General features: G+C 35.4%; 1 protein-coding gene and 1 long non-coding RNA gene across 2 annotated transcripts in view; one reads left to right on the forward strand and one right to left on the reverse strand.

Annotated features, from left to right (window-relative positions):
• Positions 1–2,855, reverse strand: part of LOC138702492 (uncharacterized) — a 93,882-nt gene extending 91,027 nt beyond the window's left edge. The window contains exon 1 of the long non-coding RNA XR_011332847.1: positions 2,682–2,855. This is a non-coding gene — a long non-coding RNA (uncharacterized lncRNA). The remainder of the gene's footprint in view (positions 1–2,681) is intronic.
• Positions 1–16,756, forward strand: part of LOC138702414 (angiotensin-converting enzyme-like) — a 91,581-nt gene that overhangs the window by 33,772 nt on the left and 41,053 nt on the right. The gene's annotated exons all lie outside the window — the stretch shown is intronic.

A 16,756-nucleotide genomic window follows, 5' to 3' on the forward strand; every position in this document is an offset into this window, starting at 1 on the left:
CATACAATAATCGTTTTAAAAAAAAGCTAGAAACTATATAATCTAATTAAATGGCTAAATACGAAGGACATTTTTTTACTTTCTAATTATATGAATTGTAAAAAGAAAATGTTCTAATGTTGCAAAATATAGCTTTCGAGCCCTTCACGAAAATACTAGTTTTCAGAAACCTGGTGCCGATAAAAGTAGGCAATTTCTATATATTGACTTTGTCTAAACTATTGGTCTGAATGTGTTCATGATATGTAATAAGTAGAATCCCGCGTTTGGTTAATTTGAATACATCATTCATATTATATAGCTTCGCTTGGCACGGAAAGTAAGTTGTGAGTCAATAGTTCACCCTGCTAGTCTCCCCCGCACGCTCCGTATGTGTTTACGTCTGTTTATTCGTGTGCCTGTGTGTATAAGTCGGTGGACAACAGGAATAACTTGCTTGCCGATCCGGAGTTGCGCTCGGGCGCGGCTTCGATTCCTGCTTGGGCTGATTACCTGGTTGGGGTTTTTCTGAGGTTTTTCCCAAACGTAAGACAAATGACAAGTAAACTATGGCGAATGCTCGGTCTCATCTTTCCAAATATCATATAGCTATCACAAATCCCATCGACGCTAAATAACCTCGTAGTTAATACAGCGTCGTTAAATAACCAAGTTAAAAAAAAAAGAGGAATAGTACTCGTATACAAAGTACCACTTAGATTTAATAACAACGGAGTGTATATTTAAAGGCAATTTACATGCAATGAAAGATAATTTTACCAGGGACCGACTATAAAAAAAAATTCAGGAGCCAACCCCTTCATTTTCAGGAGCCACCATATTTTGTCCACTCAAGCAATCAGAAAATCATTCGAGCTAAGATTTACTGAAATATATTTAACAATATTAAATATCTGTGCAATGCGAAGGCACGCGAGACGTTCTGAAGCTATGTAGGACAATATTTTGAGATGCGCTACAAATATAACTATATTTATTTAAAAAGCACATTCGAATTTATTCCTACAACAGCATTTGTTAGTGTTGTGTACTAGTCGTAGTGACAAAAGAAATCGAAGTGATTCTAAAGGAAAAGCATTATATAAACGCATGTATTATTCTCAACGTAATTTATCAAATTGGCCATTCCCATGTTATGAAATAGCAACATAAAATGAGAACTAGCAGGAACCTCCCCGTCGAAAAGGCATTTTTGGTAACGACCGCTAGTTGCGCCATGCAATTTCATAAGGGCTTACAACGTGACTTTTACATTTTGCAAGATGGCAGCATGTTCTCCTTGTCGTCCCCTTGTTCGCCTTGTTTTCCCTTTGTATCAGCGAGAGGAGTTTTCATTTTTATATGACTCAATTCTCAAATTACCCCTTCCAAACTTAATGATATATTTCTATGTAAAATGGATTATATATGAAATATGGATTATAAACTATCTGATTAGCGGAAGAGGATATAAGTGATCCGATTGGTACTAAAACCTAGGCAAAATTGATATATTTACAGTAGATCATAGTTTAAAACATACGGCCAAATATTAAACATGTTGATACATCCAACCCACACAGCCACAAATCCACATCCCACCCACACTCCCACATACACACAGGTGGGCGTCAATTTCTTTATATCGTTCACGTCATTATAACAATTTTATTGTAATCAACATCAAACCACAAGAAAGATAAAAAAAATCATATGTGGCTTTCAGAGCTAAAGTGGATCAAGTCACAAATTTTCATAAATTGAGTGTAATTCATTTTCTGATTATCTGAAGTTGAATCTCTTCCAAGCAGTAATGGATCAAGTATTAATTCCAAGCATTCGCCGGTAAGTAAGTGACAACAGTCACTTTTGGCTTAATTATTATTTTGTTCACGATGTTCTGAGCCATAATGGATCAAGTCACCAAAGCGTTGCATCAATTAACATCACAATTATTAATATTTTATAAATCTAGAATTTGAGAATGGAGCAATAAAATTATTGCTAGTGAAATTAGATAATCCACTAGAGCAAGTTAACTTTAAGTCCTATTATCTCAAAACTACGTCTCATGGACTTGATCCACTTTAGCTCTGAACGCCTCATATATGTAGCTAGATGAAGTTCCAATGAGATTTTGCATCATTTGAAAATTTCTTCCCTCATGAGGACTCGAACCAGCGTGAGTCCTGGACAGGATGCCTTAGACCACGACGCGGGACGCATCATTTGATAAGGCATACAAAATTCTCATACGAGATTTCGCTCCATTTTACTTCCTGCATCTTAAGCATAACTAAATGCATTGAACATTTTCAATTTTCCTTAAATTCCGTTAGTAACAAAACAGGATCGTTTCAATAATTTCTGGCTGCCAGATGAATCTGTTTTTTGCTTATCTTTAATTCTATGAGATTCTTTATTGTGTTCTTTTTTTGACCTAGATTAGCAATAGACTTAATTGCGGTATATAATTACAATATTATGTACTTCTTAACTATGCCTAAAGCCTATATTTACATATATTGAGATTATTTCAACTAATTTCACTCGTAAATATGTTCACTTTCCGATGTTATACCATAAAACATCGTGTCAAGGTCACATGGCTTCTTATTGCAAACGCACAATTATTACATTACTGCTCCGGAAGTACAACTAAAGAGACAAAAGGTACATCGATTACATATGTTTATACATACCTGTGACGATATTATTTCTTCTTACTAAGCATCAGCCAAGAATAAGTAAATACATTATTTATGCACGGTAAAATCCACTGCAATTTCAAACCCTTCTAATTTCTCAAGGCATACAGCACCTTCAGCAACAGACAACCACTTGTCCAAAGCTTAGCTCCGACTGTGACAGTTGTAGTATTACGAACATGCAGTATCTAACTGAAGAAGTATAGATGTCACTGTCATACGTATTGGGATGGATTAATTTGCAAAATTTTATTTTACACATTTATTCACGAACTTAATAGGCAGTTGAAAATATTTTTTCATATAATAATTTTAAAATAAAAAATGAAAAACATATTTTCGATATTTTTCGTAACTCTGAAGACGATATTGAAAGGTCAAATGATGTTGAGAACATTTATATTGATTTGGATATGAAAACTCAAATCTCTAAGTCAAAGATTATGTAAGATGTGAAATGGTAACATTAAATTTTAATTACGTAGGTTGTAATATACCTTCATGTATAACGAAGTTAGACCAAATATAAATTAAGACGAAGTAAGCAAAAATCTAAATGTCATATTTGTGAAATGTTTACTGGATTAACGACTTATTAATTTACGTACGCACGTAGTCCTATAACTTATCATAAGAAGAATAACAATTTGTTTTTTTTTGGTTTTCCATTCATCGTATGACCTAGTACAGAGAAGACAGCCTCATAATTTTTCGCCTATGTGTATGCAATATTGAATATTATCACCATGACTCTGCTTAAGAATTTTTTTTTGCTTCCGTAAAATCAGAAGAAATGAAGTAGGCTACTTCAATATATCGATGGTGAAGAATGGAAACCTCCTATGTCAAAAATCGTTAGTTTTCAGGACAGCGAAAAAACCTTTTCTAAACATGCACATATATCAATAAAATTAATTATAATTAAATTCTTTTTAAAAATTAATAATTTTGGAAGTGTGATATGACACAGGAAATTACCGCAACCGATCCGTGAATATTTTATGAATTGCTTGGTACCATAAACCAGAAATAGCAAAATTTGACATAGGAGATTTCCATTCTTCACCATCGATATGAAAATTTGTAGATGAACTTAATTTATTATTTTGGAAAATTAAATGTTTATTGAAAAACCCTCAAGATGAAAATTCTCTTCATGTATGGTGAAAGAATACTGTCACATATGAGTGCAGTTTTACTTGAGTGTGACTAATACAGGTCGCTCTAGCCAATTTTCGAATAAAAGTCCAAACTTTTTGCCTTATCGTTTCATTAGATGTTCAGAGATGGCGGGACGTGTATGTACCAAGAGTTTCAACGTATATTATGACTAGACCTCGGATTTTAGGTTAAATTCCTATTTTTTTCTGTTGGGATAAACTAAAACTAGTTAAATAACTTCACATTTTATATAAAATATGAATATCTGAAGCGGTTTTATGGCGCCTAAAAATGTCTATTTTGCCCATTGAGATCTATTTTTAAGGTTTTAGAGCCTAAAATTGCCCATTTCTATTTGTTGCGTATAGATTTTTTAATTTTCGTGTAGCAGTGAAAGAAAAACAAATACAAATGTAAAAACAATTTAAAATTCCGATATTGAAATATAGTGTATGCTCACTTTAATCGCCTGGTCATTATCCGATCTACACAATAATTCGGTTTTCATCTCAGGACAGGAAAGTTCGTATAAGAGGGAATTTGTTGCATCCTACCACTAGTTCAGTATTTAATCTCAATTTTCCTTAGGCCACATTACACATGGAAAATAACCCGGATAATTTCTGGACTGTTAAGACTGGTGTGAGTTTTAAGATCACCGGTTTGCACTTATAATATCACTTCCTCCGACTTTGCCGGTCTAATTATTTTGTAATTAGTAAATAAACAACTTAACAATAATTTCAAGAGAAAAATTGTTCCGGGGCCGGGTATCGATCCCGGGACCTCTGGTTGAACGTACCAGCGCTCTACCACTGAGCTACCCGGGAACTCCACCCGACACCGTCTCAACTTTTCCCTTTATATCCACACAACTCGCGTGGGCTGACGAAACGCCAGAGATTCACAACGAGTGCACACAATCTCTGTGTGACTTGGAATTGTGGTTTTCTGTTAACGTACACAGTAACGTATATATTATGCAAATTTAGTCTTTCAGGTGAAGCTCCCTGTACAGCAGATTTGAATAATTTGAATAATTTGGAGTTCCCGGTTAGCTCAGTGGTAGAGCGCTGGTACGTTCAACCAGAGGTCCCGGGATCGATACCCGGCCCCGGAACAATTTTTCCCTTGAAATTATTCAAATCTGCTTTACAGGGAGCTTCACCTGAAAGACTACATTTGCATAACTTAACAATACTTTATATACTAGTGACTAATATTCGCACACTTGTTGAATGTAAATCTAAAACACGAAAGATGAAAAAATCAAATATTATATTCTCATGTTATTAAAATTACTACAGTATATGGAATAAGTTACACAAAGCAGAACTGCATGCATTGTATTCTTCACCTGATATAATTAGGAACATTAAATCCAGACGTTTGAGATAGGCAGGGCATGTAGCACGTATGTGCGAATCAAGAAATGCATATGGAGTGTTAGTTGGGAGATAGCGAAATCCGGTTGCGAATGCCAGCTATAACGGCTGGGGGGATCATCGTGCTAACCACACGATACCTTCATTCTGGTTGGATGACCAATTTTTAAAATGAATTTATTTTCTATCAGATAATCTATCAAAGATAGAGAAGTGATCTTGCGTCATATTGTAGATATGACATGCATAAATACACACAAAAAATTTCATCACAGAATGTTGGACAGTTTTTGAGTTATGCGAGAAACGCTTCATCACTGCACAGTGAACTGAATTTTGAAAAAAATGTAAATATTTTTTTAATCGTAAAAATATTTTTTTCATATAGGAGGACAGTGTTTTCCACATACTAATCTTCATTATTGTACAAGATATAGGCCCTAGTAATGGAAGGAAAAAATGTTGAATATTTCCAAAATTTTGCTGTTGTAAGTTGTACCTAACCTCTTAATTACCTTGCAAAGAGGTGGTGACGTTGAACCATTTGCATTTCATAACCAGCAGCAGCTTATCTGGCATCTTCACAATTAGGAAACTGTTACACACAGAACCCTTGCAGAAGGTCACTTTCCCTCCTGGCCTACAGAGGAGAAGGTGGTACAGTGAACCGACAATATATTGCTGGACGTAGGAAGTCCAACACCCTTGCTGGCTAGAGATCGTGTACAACTGTGTGCAACCCACTGTACTAACTTTCACGCATAAGTAGGCCTACAGAAGAGGAGATGAGACCTAGCATGTGAGCTGTGCGAAAGGGAAAGAATGAGCTACCAGAAAGAGAGTTTTTCATGATAATTAATATTATATTAAATTTATAGAATCTACCGACACGGAAGATCATATCAGCCTAAAATCTATCTCCCCCACACCCATTGGTGATATAGCCACAGTCACAGGACAGGTCTTGCCTCCTCTATTGTACCTAAGTTTAGGGAAAGAATCTAGTCATTTTTTTATTCAAAAGAGGAAAGATTTCCTGTGTGCTTACATTCTTATTCATTATTTCGACCAACAATAATTATAGATGATTACAGCTTAGAAACAGTTACAGACTGTAAATGTTGCCCTGCTATATGATTTTTATAAGTACCTGTAAATAGTAACAATATGAATGTTAAATTGTATAGATTCTACGCTATCTGTAGAGAAAGTTAAGGACACTTCAAAGAGAAGTTGGGAGGGTCTTTCAAATGAAAATGTTAAAAAAGTTTTGACTTGAGCAGCTTACTTTGTGACTTAGATATCTGGATTCCAGCACAGCATTTGTGGAATAAATATATGTATTATCATGTTTATAACCATCACCTTCATGATCTAGGGATTAGGGATTAGAGAACGGTGGCTAGGGACGGGTTAGGGACGACCCTTCAGCACGTCGGTCAGACTGAGGCATATAGTGCACCCCGAATTATGGTATGAATGAGGATGAGGTATACCAGCCCATCGGCCGCATGAGACCCCTCACCAGCTCATCCAATGGGCCCACTACATCCCCCGCTCTAAGTTCATACCGCCAAGGTAACCAAGCAGCACAGGATCCATTCCAACGGCCCTTCCAAGGGGAATGAAGGAATGAATCCTGGTAGAGATATTGCGGAAGGCTTGGAACCCACAGTCGGTTTCGGAGAGGACGCCCCTCCCGCAAGCGGACGAAGACATGCGTCATGACCTGAATATGCCTATGTAATGAGATGGTGAAGATGAATGATATGATATGAAATCTAAATTATTTTTCTACGGGGAAGAGGAGGGGAAATTGAAAATTCCAACCCTGCATTTGCTTAAGTAACTGTGGAAAACCACGGGAAAAGCACAGTCAGGTTGGTCGGTCCGAGGATTTGAACCGTGGCCTTCCCGAATGCGAGTTCCGTGCGGAATGCATGAGCCAACTCGCTCGGTTCATGAATCTATTTAGAAGTTAGAATGTTAGATCATTTTGCCTGTTCCGTGTTCAGGTATTGCTGAATTCTAATGGGTGTCAGAGTTAGGAGGAGATTTTCTGCCGACTGGCCTTGATGGAGGAAAGCGTTACGCCGGCGCCGTTCCGCAGTTAAGCAATTACCATTTTTGCGGATACAAAAATCTGCACTTACAAGCAAATATTCTGATGGGGGCAGATAAAATAGTTATTTTTTTTCTTTCACCGTGTTAATAATGTCAAAAGAAGTGCTTGTACATATTTTGGCCACTCGACCGCATTTTGGCAAAAGCGAACCCGGAGGGCTTTGGTGTCTATTTATGCAAATCTATGAGTTGTATATAAGTTATCACCGCTATCATCTACTAATCTTTGGACGAAACACAATGAACATCTATTGTGGCGGTTGGTCGATTCGGGGTCATGCAATATAGGAGATGTCCTATTTGCGAGACGGAGACGATAATGTGGAGAGTTCGGTGGAATAAGGAGGGAAAATGGGAGAACCCCGAGAAGAGAACTCTCACAACTCAGACCTTGTTCACCACAAATACAACTCCGTCCTCACCAGAATTTAAACTCAGGTCCGTGGGCGCAATATGCCAACGTCCTATCAATGAGCTACCAAGGTAACTTGGTTCTGCTTATTGTGAAAGCTCGTATATATACCTCTCTGCAACTCTTGTCTCCCTTAAACTACGAAAAACCTCGAAATGATAATGAAGAAATTTCGAAGTTAACCCCTCCAGTCCTGAATTTATATTTTACAAAATTGAAAAAAGAAAAAACTGGTCACATAATCATTCTGGGGGGTCAAAAGTTCCCATATCATGTCTTCACAGAAAATCAAAATTTGGGGACAATTTTGACCCCTGGAGCCCCAAAATTTTAAATTTTATTTTTAATTCAGGTATAGAAATGTTTCAAAAATAATATTCTCCATTTCTATCACATTGAATTTTTCAAAATATTTAAAAATATCGAAGACATTCCAAAAAAGAAAAAAAAAACAATGTACACTATAATATACATCAGACCTGAAGGGGTTAAATTAGCAGTGACAAGTATTATAAGTGCAAAACCTGTTCACTTGTTCTTTTCCATGTATAACGTAGGAAGCTATTAGGGTGTCTGATTCCAGTCTCTTCGGTGAGATAATGCAATCAATTCGCTGGTAGTTTTTTTTACCAAAGGGACATTAGTACGATTTCCGGCATTCTGTCATTTTTTTAACCTAAGCTCCATTATCACCACATCATCATTTCATTAAATCTCATCAGTTATTTAGTTTAAAGGGCTCACTAAACAAAAATTAACTACATATCCCTAGTTGCTCAGCTTGCTGAGCTGAAGTTAATGAACCCCCAGAATTGAAGGGTTCAGAACCATAGTGGACCAAGCGCCATTTACTAAAACCGTAGAAAACAAGGATTAAAATGAAGTTAATACCAGAATTCAATGAAACATATAGAAAGTAATATAAAGTATACACATTACAATTAAATGATATGTCAATCTTTATTAAACTATGGTATTCACTTAACTTTAACCTTTGCTTTCACCGTTTTTAATAAATGGCGCTTGGCCCACTATGGCTCTGAACTCTTCAATTCATGAAGGAAGATCGACATACCGTTTCGAAGTATTCTCCATCCAGGAAGTTATTTCAAACGAAATTTTTGTCGTCAGAACTTGTTAAATCAATCCCCCCAATATTTGATGCACAATTTGAGAAGATTACTACGTATTCGCAAAGGAAAAAAAGTATTTCAACCCATAGCTTGCGTAACTAATAGACCTTCGTGTAGAAAGAAATTGTTTTGACTACTTGTTTTGTTGAATAATTTATTATCTACAGGTGAAGATGGATGTTGCTACACTACTGCAGAGACAAGGCAGTGTCCATGGCCTCCTTGTAAACGTTGTCTGCAAGGTCTGATTTTAATCTTAGAACAAAAGTTGTTTTGGAAATGGAGCAATGTTTTCTCTTAACTGGATACAAACTGTAGAGGCAATTTAAATATTCAAGCTGTATATGGCCTATATATATATATATATATATATATATATATATATATATATATATATATATATATATGTGTGTGTGTGTGTGCAGTGTTCCAAAATTCGTGTATTAATATCTAAGTATCAATAAAAACATATCTATAAGTCTCGCATGCATGGAATACCGACGGAAGGAATGAGAATCAAACAGTGCGATAAGGAAGAGCGGGCGACAGGAAAGGTCACGAGATAACTTGAATGTTATTCAAGACTACAGTCGGAAGAGAAATGAATCAATAGAATCAGTCTTGCGCAGTGTTGCCAATTCAGCGGTTTTCCCGCTAAATCTAGCTTTTTTGGACAACTATCTCGCGGGTAAAATTATGTTATCCCGCCTAGCGGTAATACTAGCGGTTTTTAATCTTTAAATTTTCTGAAGTTAAATTCATATTAGCGTTATTGTTGTTTTTGCAATTTTAATACCGGTCGATTCTAACAAGCAATCGAACAGAAATAAAATGTGTCACATTGGTAATGATAAAAGTGTGCATTATATTGGCGGATGGATACTCTACCTTGATCTATGGTTATGGTTATTATTATTATTATTATTATTATTATTATTATTATTACTACTACTATTATTGAATAACAGTAAATACGCATTAAAATCTAGATGTTTTTGTTAGAAAATCGCGGGTTTTCGAAAGTCTATCTAGCGGGATTATATGAACAACTGTTGGCAACACTGGTCTTGCGTTGTGATAGTTACATTACGACTTTAATTTGTTCCATTGCATGTGAATGCGTGTCTTGTATCGCACGGTATTATTTCATTCGTAAACATATGTTGCGCGTTTAATTAGCTTCGAATTTTTCTCTTGCTACGTTTTTTATTTCCACAGCGATGTCCTCACTTGTTCATCTTCTTGGAAGAGACAGTACTTCCATCGGCTCGTACCTCTCGCCCCCTTGGCGTGCCTACATACACACGTCAAAACAGACAGCAACGCCACCATTGGTTTTCGGTAATCGTTTCTTGCGCGAGCTATATTAATTTAAAAGAAACAATCCTCTATCCATTGGCAATGACGTTCACATTTACTCGAACAGTAAATATTAGACTACTATCAATCCTAAAAACATGATATTTTAGGAATTAAAAACAGAAATTGAAGAAAAAAACAACAAAATTTCACTACACATCATGTTAAGTAGACCGACATGTAGAGTCTGTATAATTTTGGTAGTTGGTCCATGCGTAAATATGATGAACACCGAATCACTGTCAATGAAATGAAGTTTTTAAGAACTGCTGGCTACATTAGATTAGACAAGAAGAAAAATTAGGATGTTTTGAAATAATTAAATATTGACTCAGTTTTAGAGAAAATTCAAAATCATAGACAGAAATTGAAATCTCATTTACTCTGGATGCCTAGAACAAGGATACCACGTCAAGCACAACATTACAACCCTTAGGAACAAGATCTTTGGGCCGTCCGCTGAAACGATGGAGTGAGACCAGAACCAGAACAGGCCACCAGGCTTAATACGTGATAGGAAGAAGAAGAAGAAGAAGAAGATAGTGCAAAGTAATTTAAATTGTGGAGATGTTTCAATAATTCAGATTGTTAATTTGTGTTTAAGTAAAATAAGAATTCCAAAGCGTCTGCTTTGAGATTGCAAACAGTATTTGGAATTTACGTTCTCTTTTTTCAGTCATCCTTCGTTATGAATTTAAAATCATAATATTTTTCTTGCAACAACGGGAGCTAAAAATGCCTGTGCATGTAATGCCTTTAGTTTTAGAGTATTGTTAAGTACATGACATATTTTAAATTATAGACACGAGGAACATTTTAAATTGCAGAGTGTGTAGTTCCAGTTTTAACAGTAATGTACGCTGTTTTTGTGTAAGTTACGCAATTAGCTAGGAACTCTGAAATGTTCTAGGAAGTGATCCAGTACTAGAATTTTATGAATTTGAAGACTGCATCATGCTTACGTCATATGCGATAAACTCAACAAAATGAGCGAGTCCATTCATATACAAATGGAGTCCGAATATAGTAGCTATAGGGCTATATATAACCTATTTTGAAATAGTACATTATGCAACGAGCCTATAATGATAGTAATTAAGAAGCGAGTATGGATGTTTATGAAACGAGCGCAAGCGAGTTTCATAATTTTCATACGAGCTTCTTAATTACCATAATAATAATAATAATAATAATAATAATAATAATAATAATAATAATGATGATGATGATTTATTTTAGCTGGCAGAGTTAAGGCCGTAAGGCCTTCTCTTCCACTCAACCAGCAAAAAGAATATATACATATGCATGAACTTACAAGAATTCAACAATTTGATTTAGATTAGAGTTACATGTATACAAGAGTTATTTACGAATTAAACAACAAAATACTATGAACTATTAATTAAACACTGAAATAAACTGTGTAGCAGAATTAAGCTAAAATACATAGAATGTTAATATATTTCAAATAATATTAGATAATAGAAAGAGATTAGTATGAGACAATTTTGAAAATACAGCACAATCAGGATGATGTCTAAAAGAAAGAAGTAACAATGTAGTCAATGATAGTTTAAATCAGTATGATTGGAGTGAAATGCTAATAAGGTTATCTTTTAAGCTGTTCTTAAAGGTGTTTATTGTCTTGCAGCCCCTAATACTTTGTGACAAGGAATTCCATTGACGCGAGGTGGATACTGTAAAAGATGATGAATAACAAGATGTTCTATGAAGAGGTATACTTAGCGTGCCACAGATAAGTGATCTGGTATTTACGTCGTGGTTAGAGTATAGATAAGAGAAACGAGACGAAAGGTAATTTGGTGTTAAGGTGTGCAGAATTCGAAAGAGTAAAGACAAAGAGTGTAAAGTTCTGCGTTCTTTAAGTCGGAGCCACGAAAGACTTGCGAAGGACGGTGATATGTGGTCATATCGTCGGATGTTGCACACGTATCTGACGCACATATTCTGAGCTCGCTGTAACTTGACTGACAGTTCAGAACTTAGATCACTTAGCAAAACGTCACAATAATCGAAGTGCGGCATTACTAGGGTTTGTACTAAGGTAAGTTTTAGTTGCTGGGGCAAGAAGTTTCTCAAGCGACTCAAACAGTGAATGGAGGAACAGATTTTTTTTATCGTTTCTTTAACTTGAAAATTCCAACTTAGATTATTATCAAAAAAGAAGCCGAGAAGGCGAGTTTCATACGACTTTTTATGCTCGACCATATTTCTAACTTGAAATTATCCATTTTATTTGTATCTAACCGACCTTGAGCAATACCTCGTAAATTGTGAGATGTGCGCAGACGCGAAAGTATTGATTTTTTCCGAGGAACAGATGTCCACATTGACCTTGATAGCCTATAAGAACCTACAGAGTAAACTAAATATTAACTTTGATATAACATTGAAATTAAATTAGACATTGAAAAACGAGATGACAAATTTAATTTATTTGAATATTATTTACAATTAACGCTAATTATTATAGTAACAGAACATAACCTTCTGCGACAGTATTGGATTTCCAGCCTCCGTGACTTTTCGCTAATTCTCTTTCAATTGCATATCCGAGAATAATCGATACTTGCGGTTTTATAACGGTACAAAGCTGACTTGTCATTGGCTGAGGTTTTATAACGGTACAAAGCTGACTTGTCATTGGCTGAACACCTGTACTTTAATGAGTAGGTGTACTTTAATGACATGCATTAAAGGACTGCTACCAGGTGTATAATTACTACATTTCGGCATAGTCGAGCATAAAGTTCAGGTATAATAATTCACGGGAGAGTAAGTATATATTTAAAATAACAATGTTATTCAGTTATGCCCTAATTTGCTGGGGAAATGGAACCAAAATTGGAAGCGTCTTGATTTTACAAAAGAAAGCTAATAGAATTTTATGTAAATCAAACTATCTGGAACATCGTCGGCCACTTTTCAGACAATCACGGATTTTAACAATCATAAATTTGTATATATATGATCTAGTACTTTACACTCGACAAAATATCGACAATTACTCATTAGTGGCCAATATACATGATCATGAAATTAGAAATAGTGAACAAATTAATATTCCATATTGTAGATTACACAAGAGCAACACAAACTTTTTAATTATGGGGATGAAATTATATAATAAGCTCCCCAGTGAATATTATAACTTACCAATCAATAGCTTCAAAACTAGATTTTACAATTGGTTATTAAATAATCCTTTTTATTCTGTTGCTGAATTTTTCAACACAGATTTGTATGAAATTGTATTTTAATGAATAAGTTTAATTGCAATTTAGTTAGTTTTCCTTAATTTAAAAGTTTCAAATTATTTCATGTTTTCATTGTACGCGTATTATTTAAATTTTACTGTTTCTTTCATTAGTGTTTTTTAAAATGTATTTATATGTTTTTCAATGTATTCTGACGAAGCCAAATAAATTGAATTGAAGTGAATTAAATTATGCTTTAACAAAGACGCGAAATAGGCATGTGCACAATACATGCGTAACTAAAGACAGGTAACACAAGTTTGGCATTGTTATTCACATACAGATGAATTAATATCAATAACCCTATTAGGGGATAGTATCATGTGCTTTTATACAGTATATCAGTTATTGCTTCCAGAACAATTGGTCCCATCAATAATGTCCGGTCGGACATTTGGTCTGGTCGAAAAACTCTCGGATATTTTGTATGGTCGCACTGTCCAGGTAGACATTTGGTCGTATCAAATAATTGGTATTTTGCAAAATGTCCCGGACATTCATTTGGTCCCATCAATAATGTTCGGGCTATTTGGTCCTGTTATAAAACGGGTTAAAGAATGATTTGTTATTTATTTACTATTCTACCAACTTATTCAGTCTTCGTCTTCTTGAATTTCTGGATTCCATTTTATTCTCTATCCTCCTATCCTCGTAAGTCCTGAGAGTATAGTGTACTATACTATACTTCATACATGATTATGATATAAGATGTATGTGCAGAGACCCAAAATCTAGTATAATATACTTTCATTTGTGTCCTAACTGTAACGTGCAGAATATTTTCAGTATTTTCTCTCATGCTAGTGATTGTTTTTTGAAGTGTAGAAATATATTGGACTTTAAAAATAAAACAACAAAGGTTTCTGGACCCAGGAAGTTAAAGCAATCGCCCCAAGGTGTATGTCCATGTTATTACTATTCTTGTCTTCTTCATACTTGCTCACATTTTCAGCGACGAGTGCTTGATTCCGAATGTATTTACTGGAATTAGGAGGACGAAAATAGGTGTGACCACCAGAAGTTGGGTAATTAATGACTTGCTCATTATTTTCTTGTTCGTCTCTGGGAATTTCTAAAAACTTCCACATAGAAGGATAATGCAATATGATCAATTCTTTACACTTGCTATGCCACGCTTCTACCACATTATTGGTACTGTGTTCCCCATCCATGACTGCATTATACACATTCCACGTTCAAGATGGGAATCTTGGGGCGCCCCCGGTCTACTCCTGCCACGTCCACGTCAGCCCCAATGTACTCAATCAGATCATCCAAATTCCCGCGGCCAACCGAAAAAGTCCGGCAGGACCAAAATATCCGCCAACCTTGTTATTTGTTAATTATATGTGGTTCAGGAATAATTATTTACTTGTCCCTTTAATAGTACATTTTGTTTTAATTTTAATGCATTATTATTATTATTATTATTATTATTATTATTATTATTATTATTATTATTATTATTATTATTATTATTATTATTATTATTATTATTGGAGGACTGACTGTTATTCACACCTGATTTCATTCCTTTCATTACACACACTTAAATGTTACAGCAAAGAAATAATTACTTTCTAATTAGATTACCCTACTCTAATTTTATTCCTGTATAGACATTATATGTAATCAAAGGGATTTCCTCAAATCTTAAGTCACCTTTTTTAAACCGGTTATTTAATGACACCGTATCAACTGCAAGATTGTCTAATGCCGATATAATTGGTGGTAGCGAGAGGAGACCGAGGACTCGCGAGAGAATCGCCTGACATTCACCTTACAGCGGAGGAAACTCAGAAAAAAAATTCAAAATCAACTCAAGCGGAATTTGAACCCACGTTCTTGGATCAGCAGGAAAACGCGCTACCGCCCGAGTTACGCCGGTGGCCATAAAAATTATACTAGTTTGCTGTTAGCGTTTTAATTTCTATTGTTAGTCCACATATAGTAAGATATGTATTCAATTTAATGTCTAAGTAGGCCTATGAAAATTTCTTTTTCCATAGATATAACTTATTTATCCTGTAGTAAGTTCTGAAGATTTATTATTTTTTTAAACATATCCAAAAAATATATAGTCTACATATTTTACTTTGCAACTTATTATTAAAAACGATGTGACAATGATCCCCTTTAGACAAGTCAATTATTACACACGATCTCCTACGTCGGTGTTATAAATGGAAATAATGGACAGTAATAATTATTTCCTTTGAGCTTGCACAAAATAATGTACAGTACCATTTATTTACGCCACTCTATTACATAGTCTTGGGAATACCCGAACATTAGTGACATATCCTGCCCAGGAAGCAAAAGTGTGAGTAAAACAAGGGGAAATAGAGTGGTCTGAAATGGAGAAAGGCTAAGAGACGGTGCAGCCTCCCTCTAGAACTGTTACCTTATATAGCGAAAGCATAACGCAGCAGCTGGCCTGGATAACATGTAGCCTTGCATTAGAATACACCGTCACAAAATAAAACTATAAATTCACCGGCGTAATTCAGGTGGAAGTACGTTTACCTGCTGATCCAGAGTTGCGTTCGGGTGTCGGTTCGATTCCCGCTTGGGCTGATTACCTGGTTGGTTTATTTCCGAGGTTTTCCCGAACCATAAGGCGAATGTCAGGTAATCTATGACGAATGCACGGCCTCATCTCGCAAAATACCCTTTCGCTATCACCAATTCCATCGACGCTAAATAACCCAGTAATTGATACAGCGTGGATAAATAACCAAGTAAAAAAATAAGAGTTTGAGACTAGCTGAGGAAAACCTAAAAAGAAAACCCAGTTATCTGGCAGAGCTATTAATATAGGTTAAAATTGAACGACAAAGAGGATATAAAATAAAAATATATAATAACAGAGAACTGAGTAGCAATTTAAATGATCGGAGTGCATGTAACACCGATGGAGAGCAATAACTTTCTCGGATCAATTATGCTTGATTTGGCTTTATGAGGGCTGAATTCGGAACGGGTCCGTACACTTAGGCACGCTTTGGCCCATTGTGCGTCTTATATACAGGATATTAAGAAGTATCCAATATTTTAGGAGGTGAGAGTATGCATCAAAACAAGAAAAAAATGTCTAATAAACATGGGTCCTACAACACATACTTTCTGAGATCTGAACACTTGTTCATAGGAGGTGCTCAATGTGACGTTCATTTATGGCAATGCACTTTTCTTCCCTACAACACAGCAGGCTACC

Source organism: Periplaneta americana, chromosome 1, assembly GCF_040183065.1.
Source record: "Periplaneta americana isolate PAMFEO1 chromosome 1, P.americana_PAMFEO1_priV1, whole genome shotgun sequence".
Taxonomy (NCBI): domain Eukaryota; kingdom Metazoa; phylum Arthropoda; class Insecta; order Blattodea; family Blattidae; genus Periplaneta; species Periplaneta americana.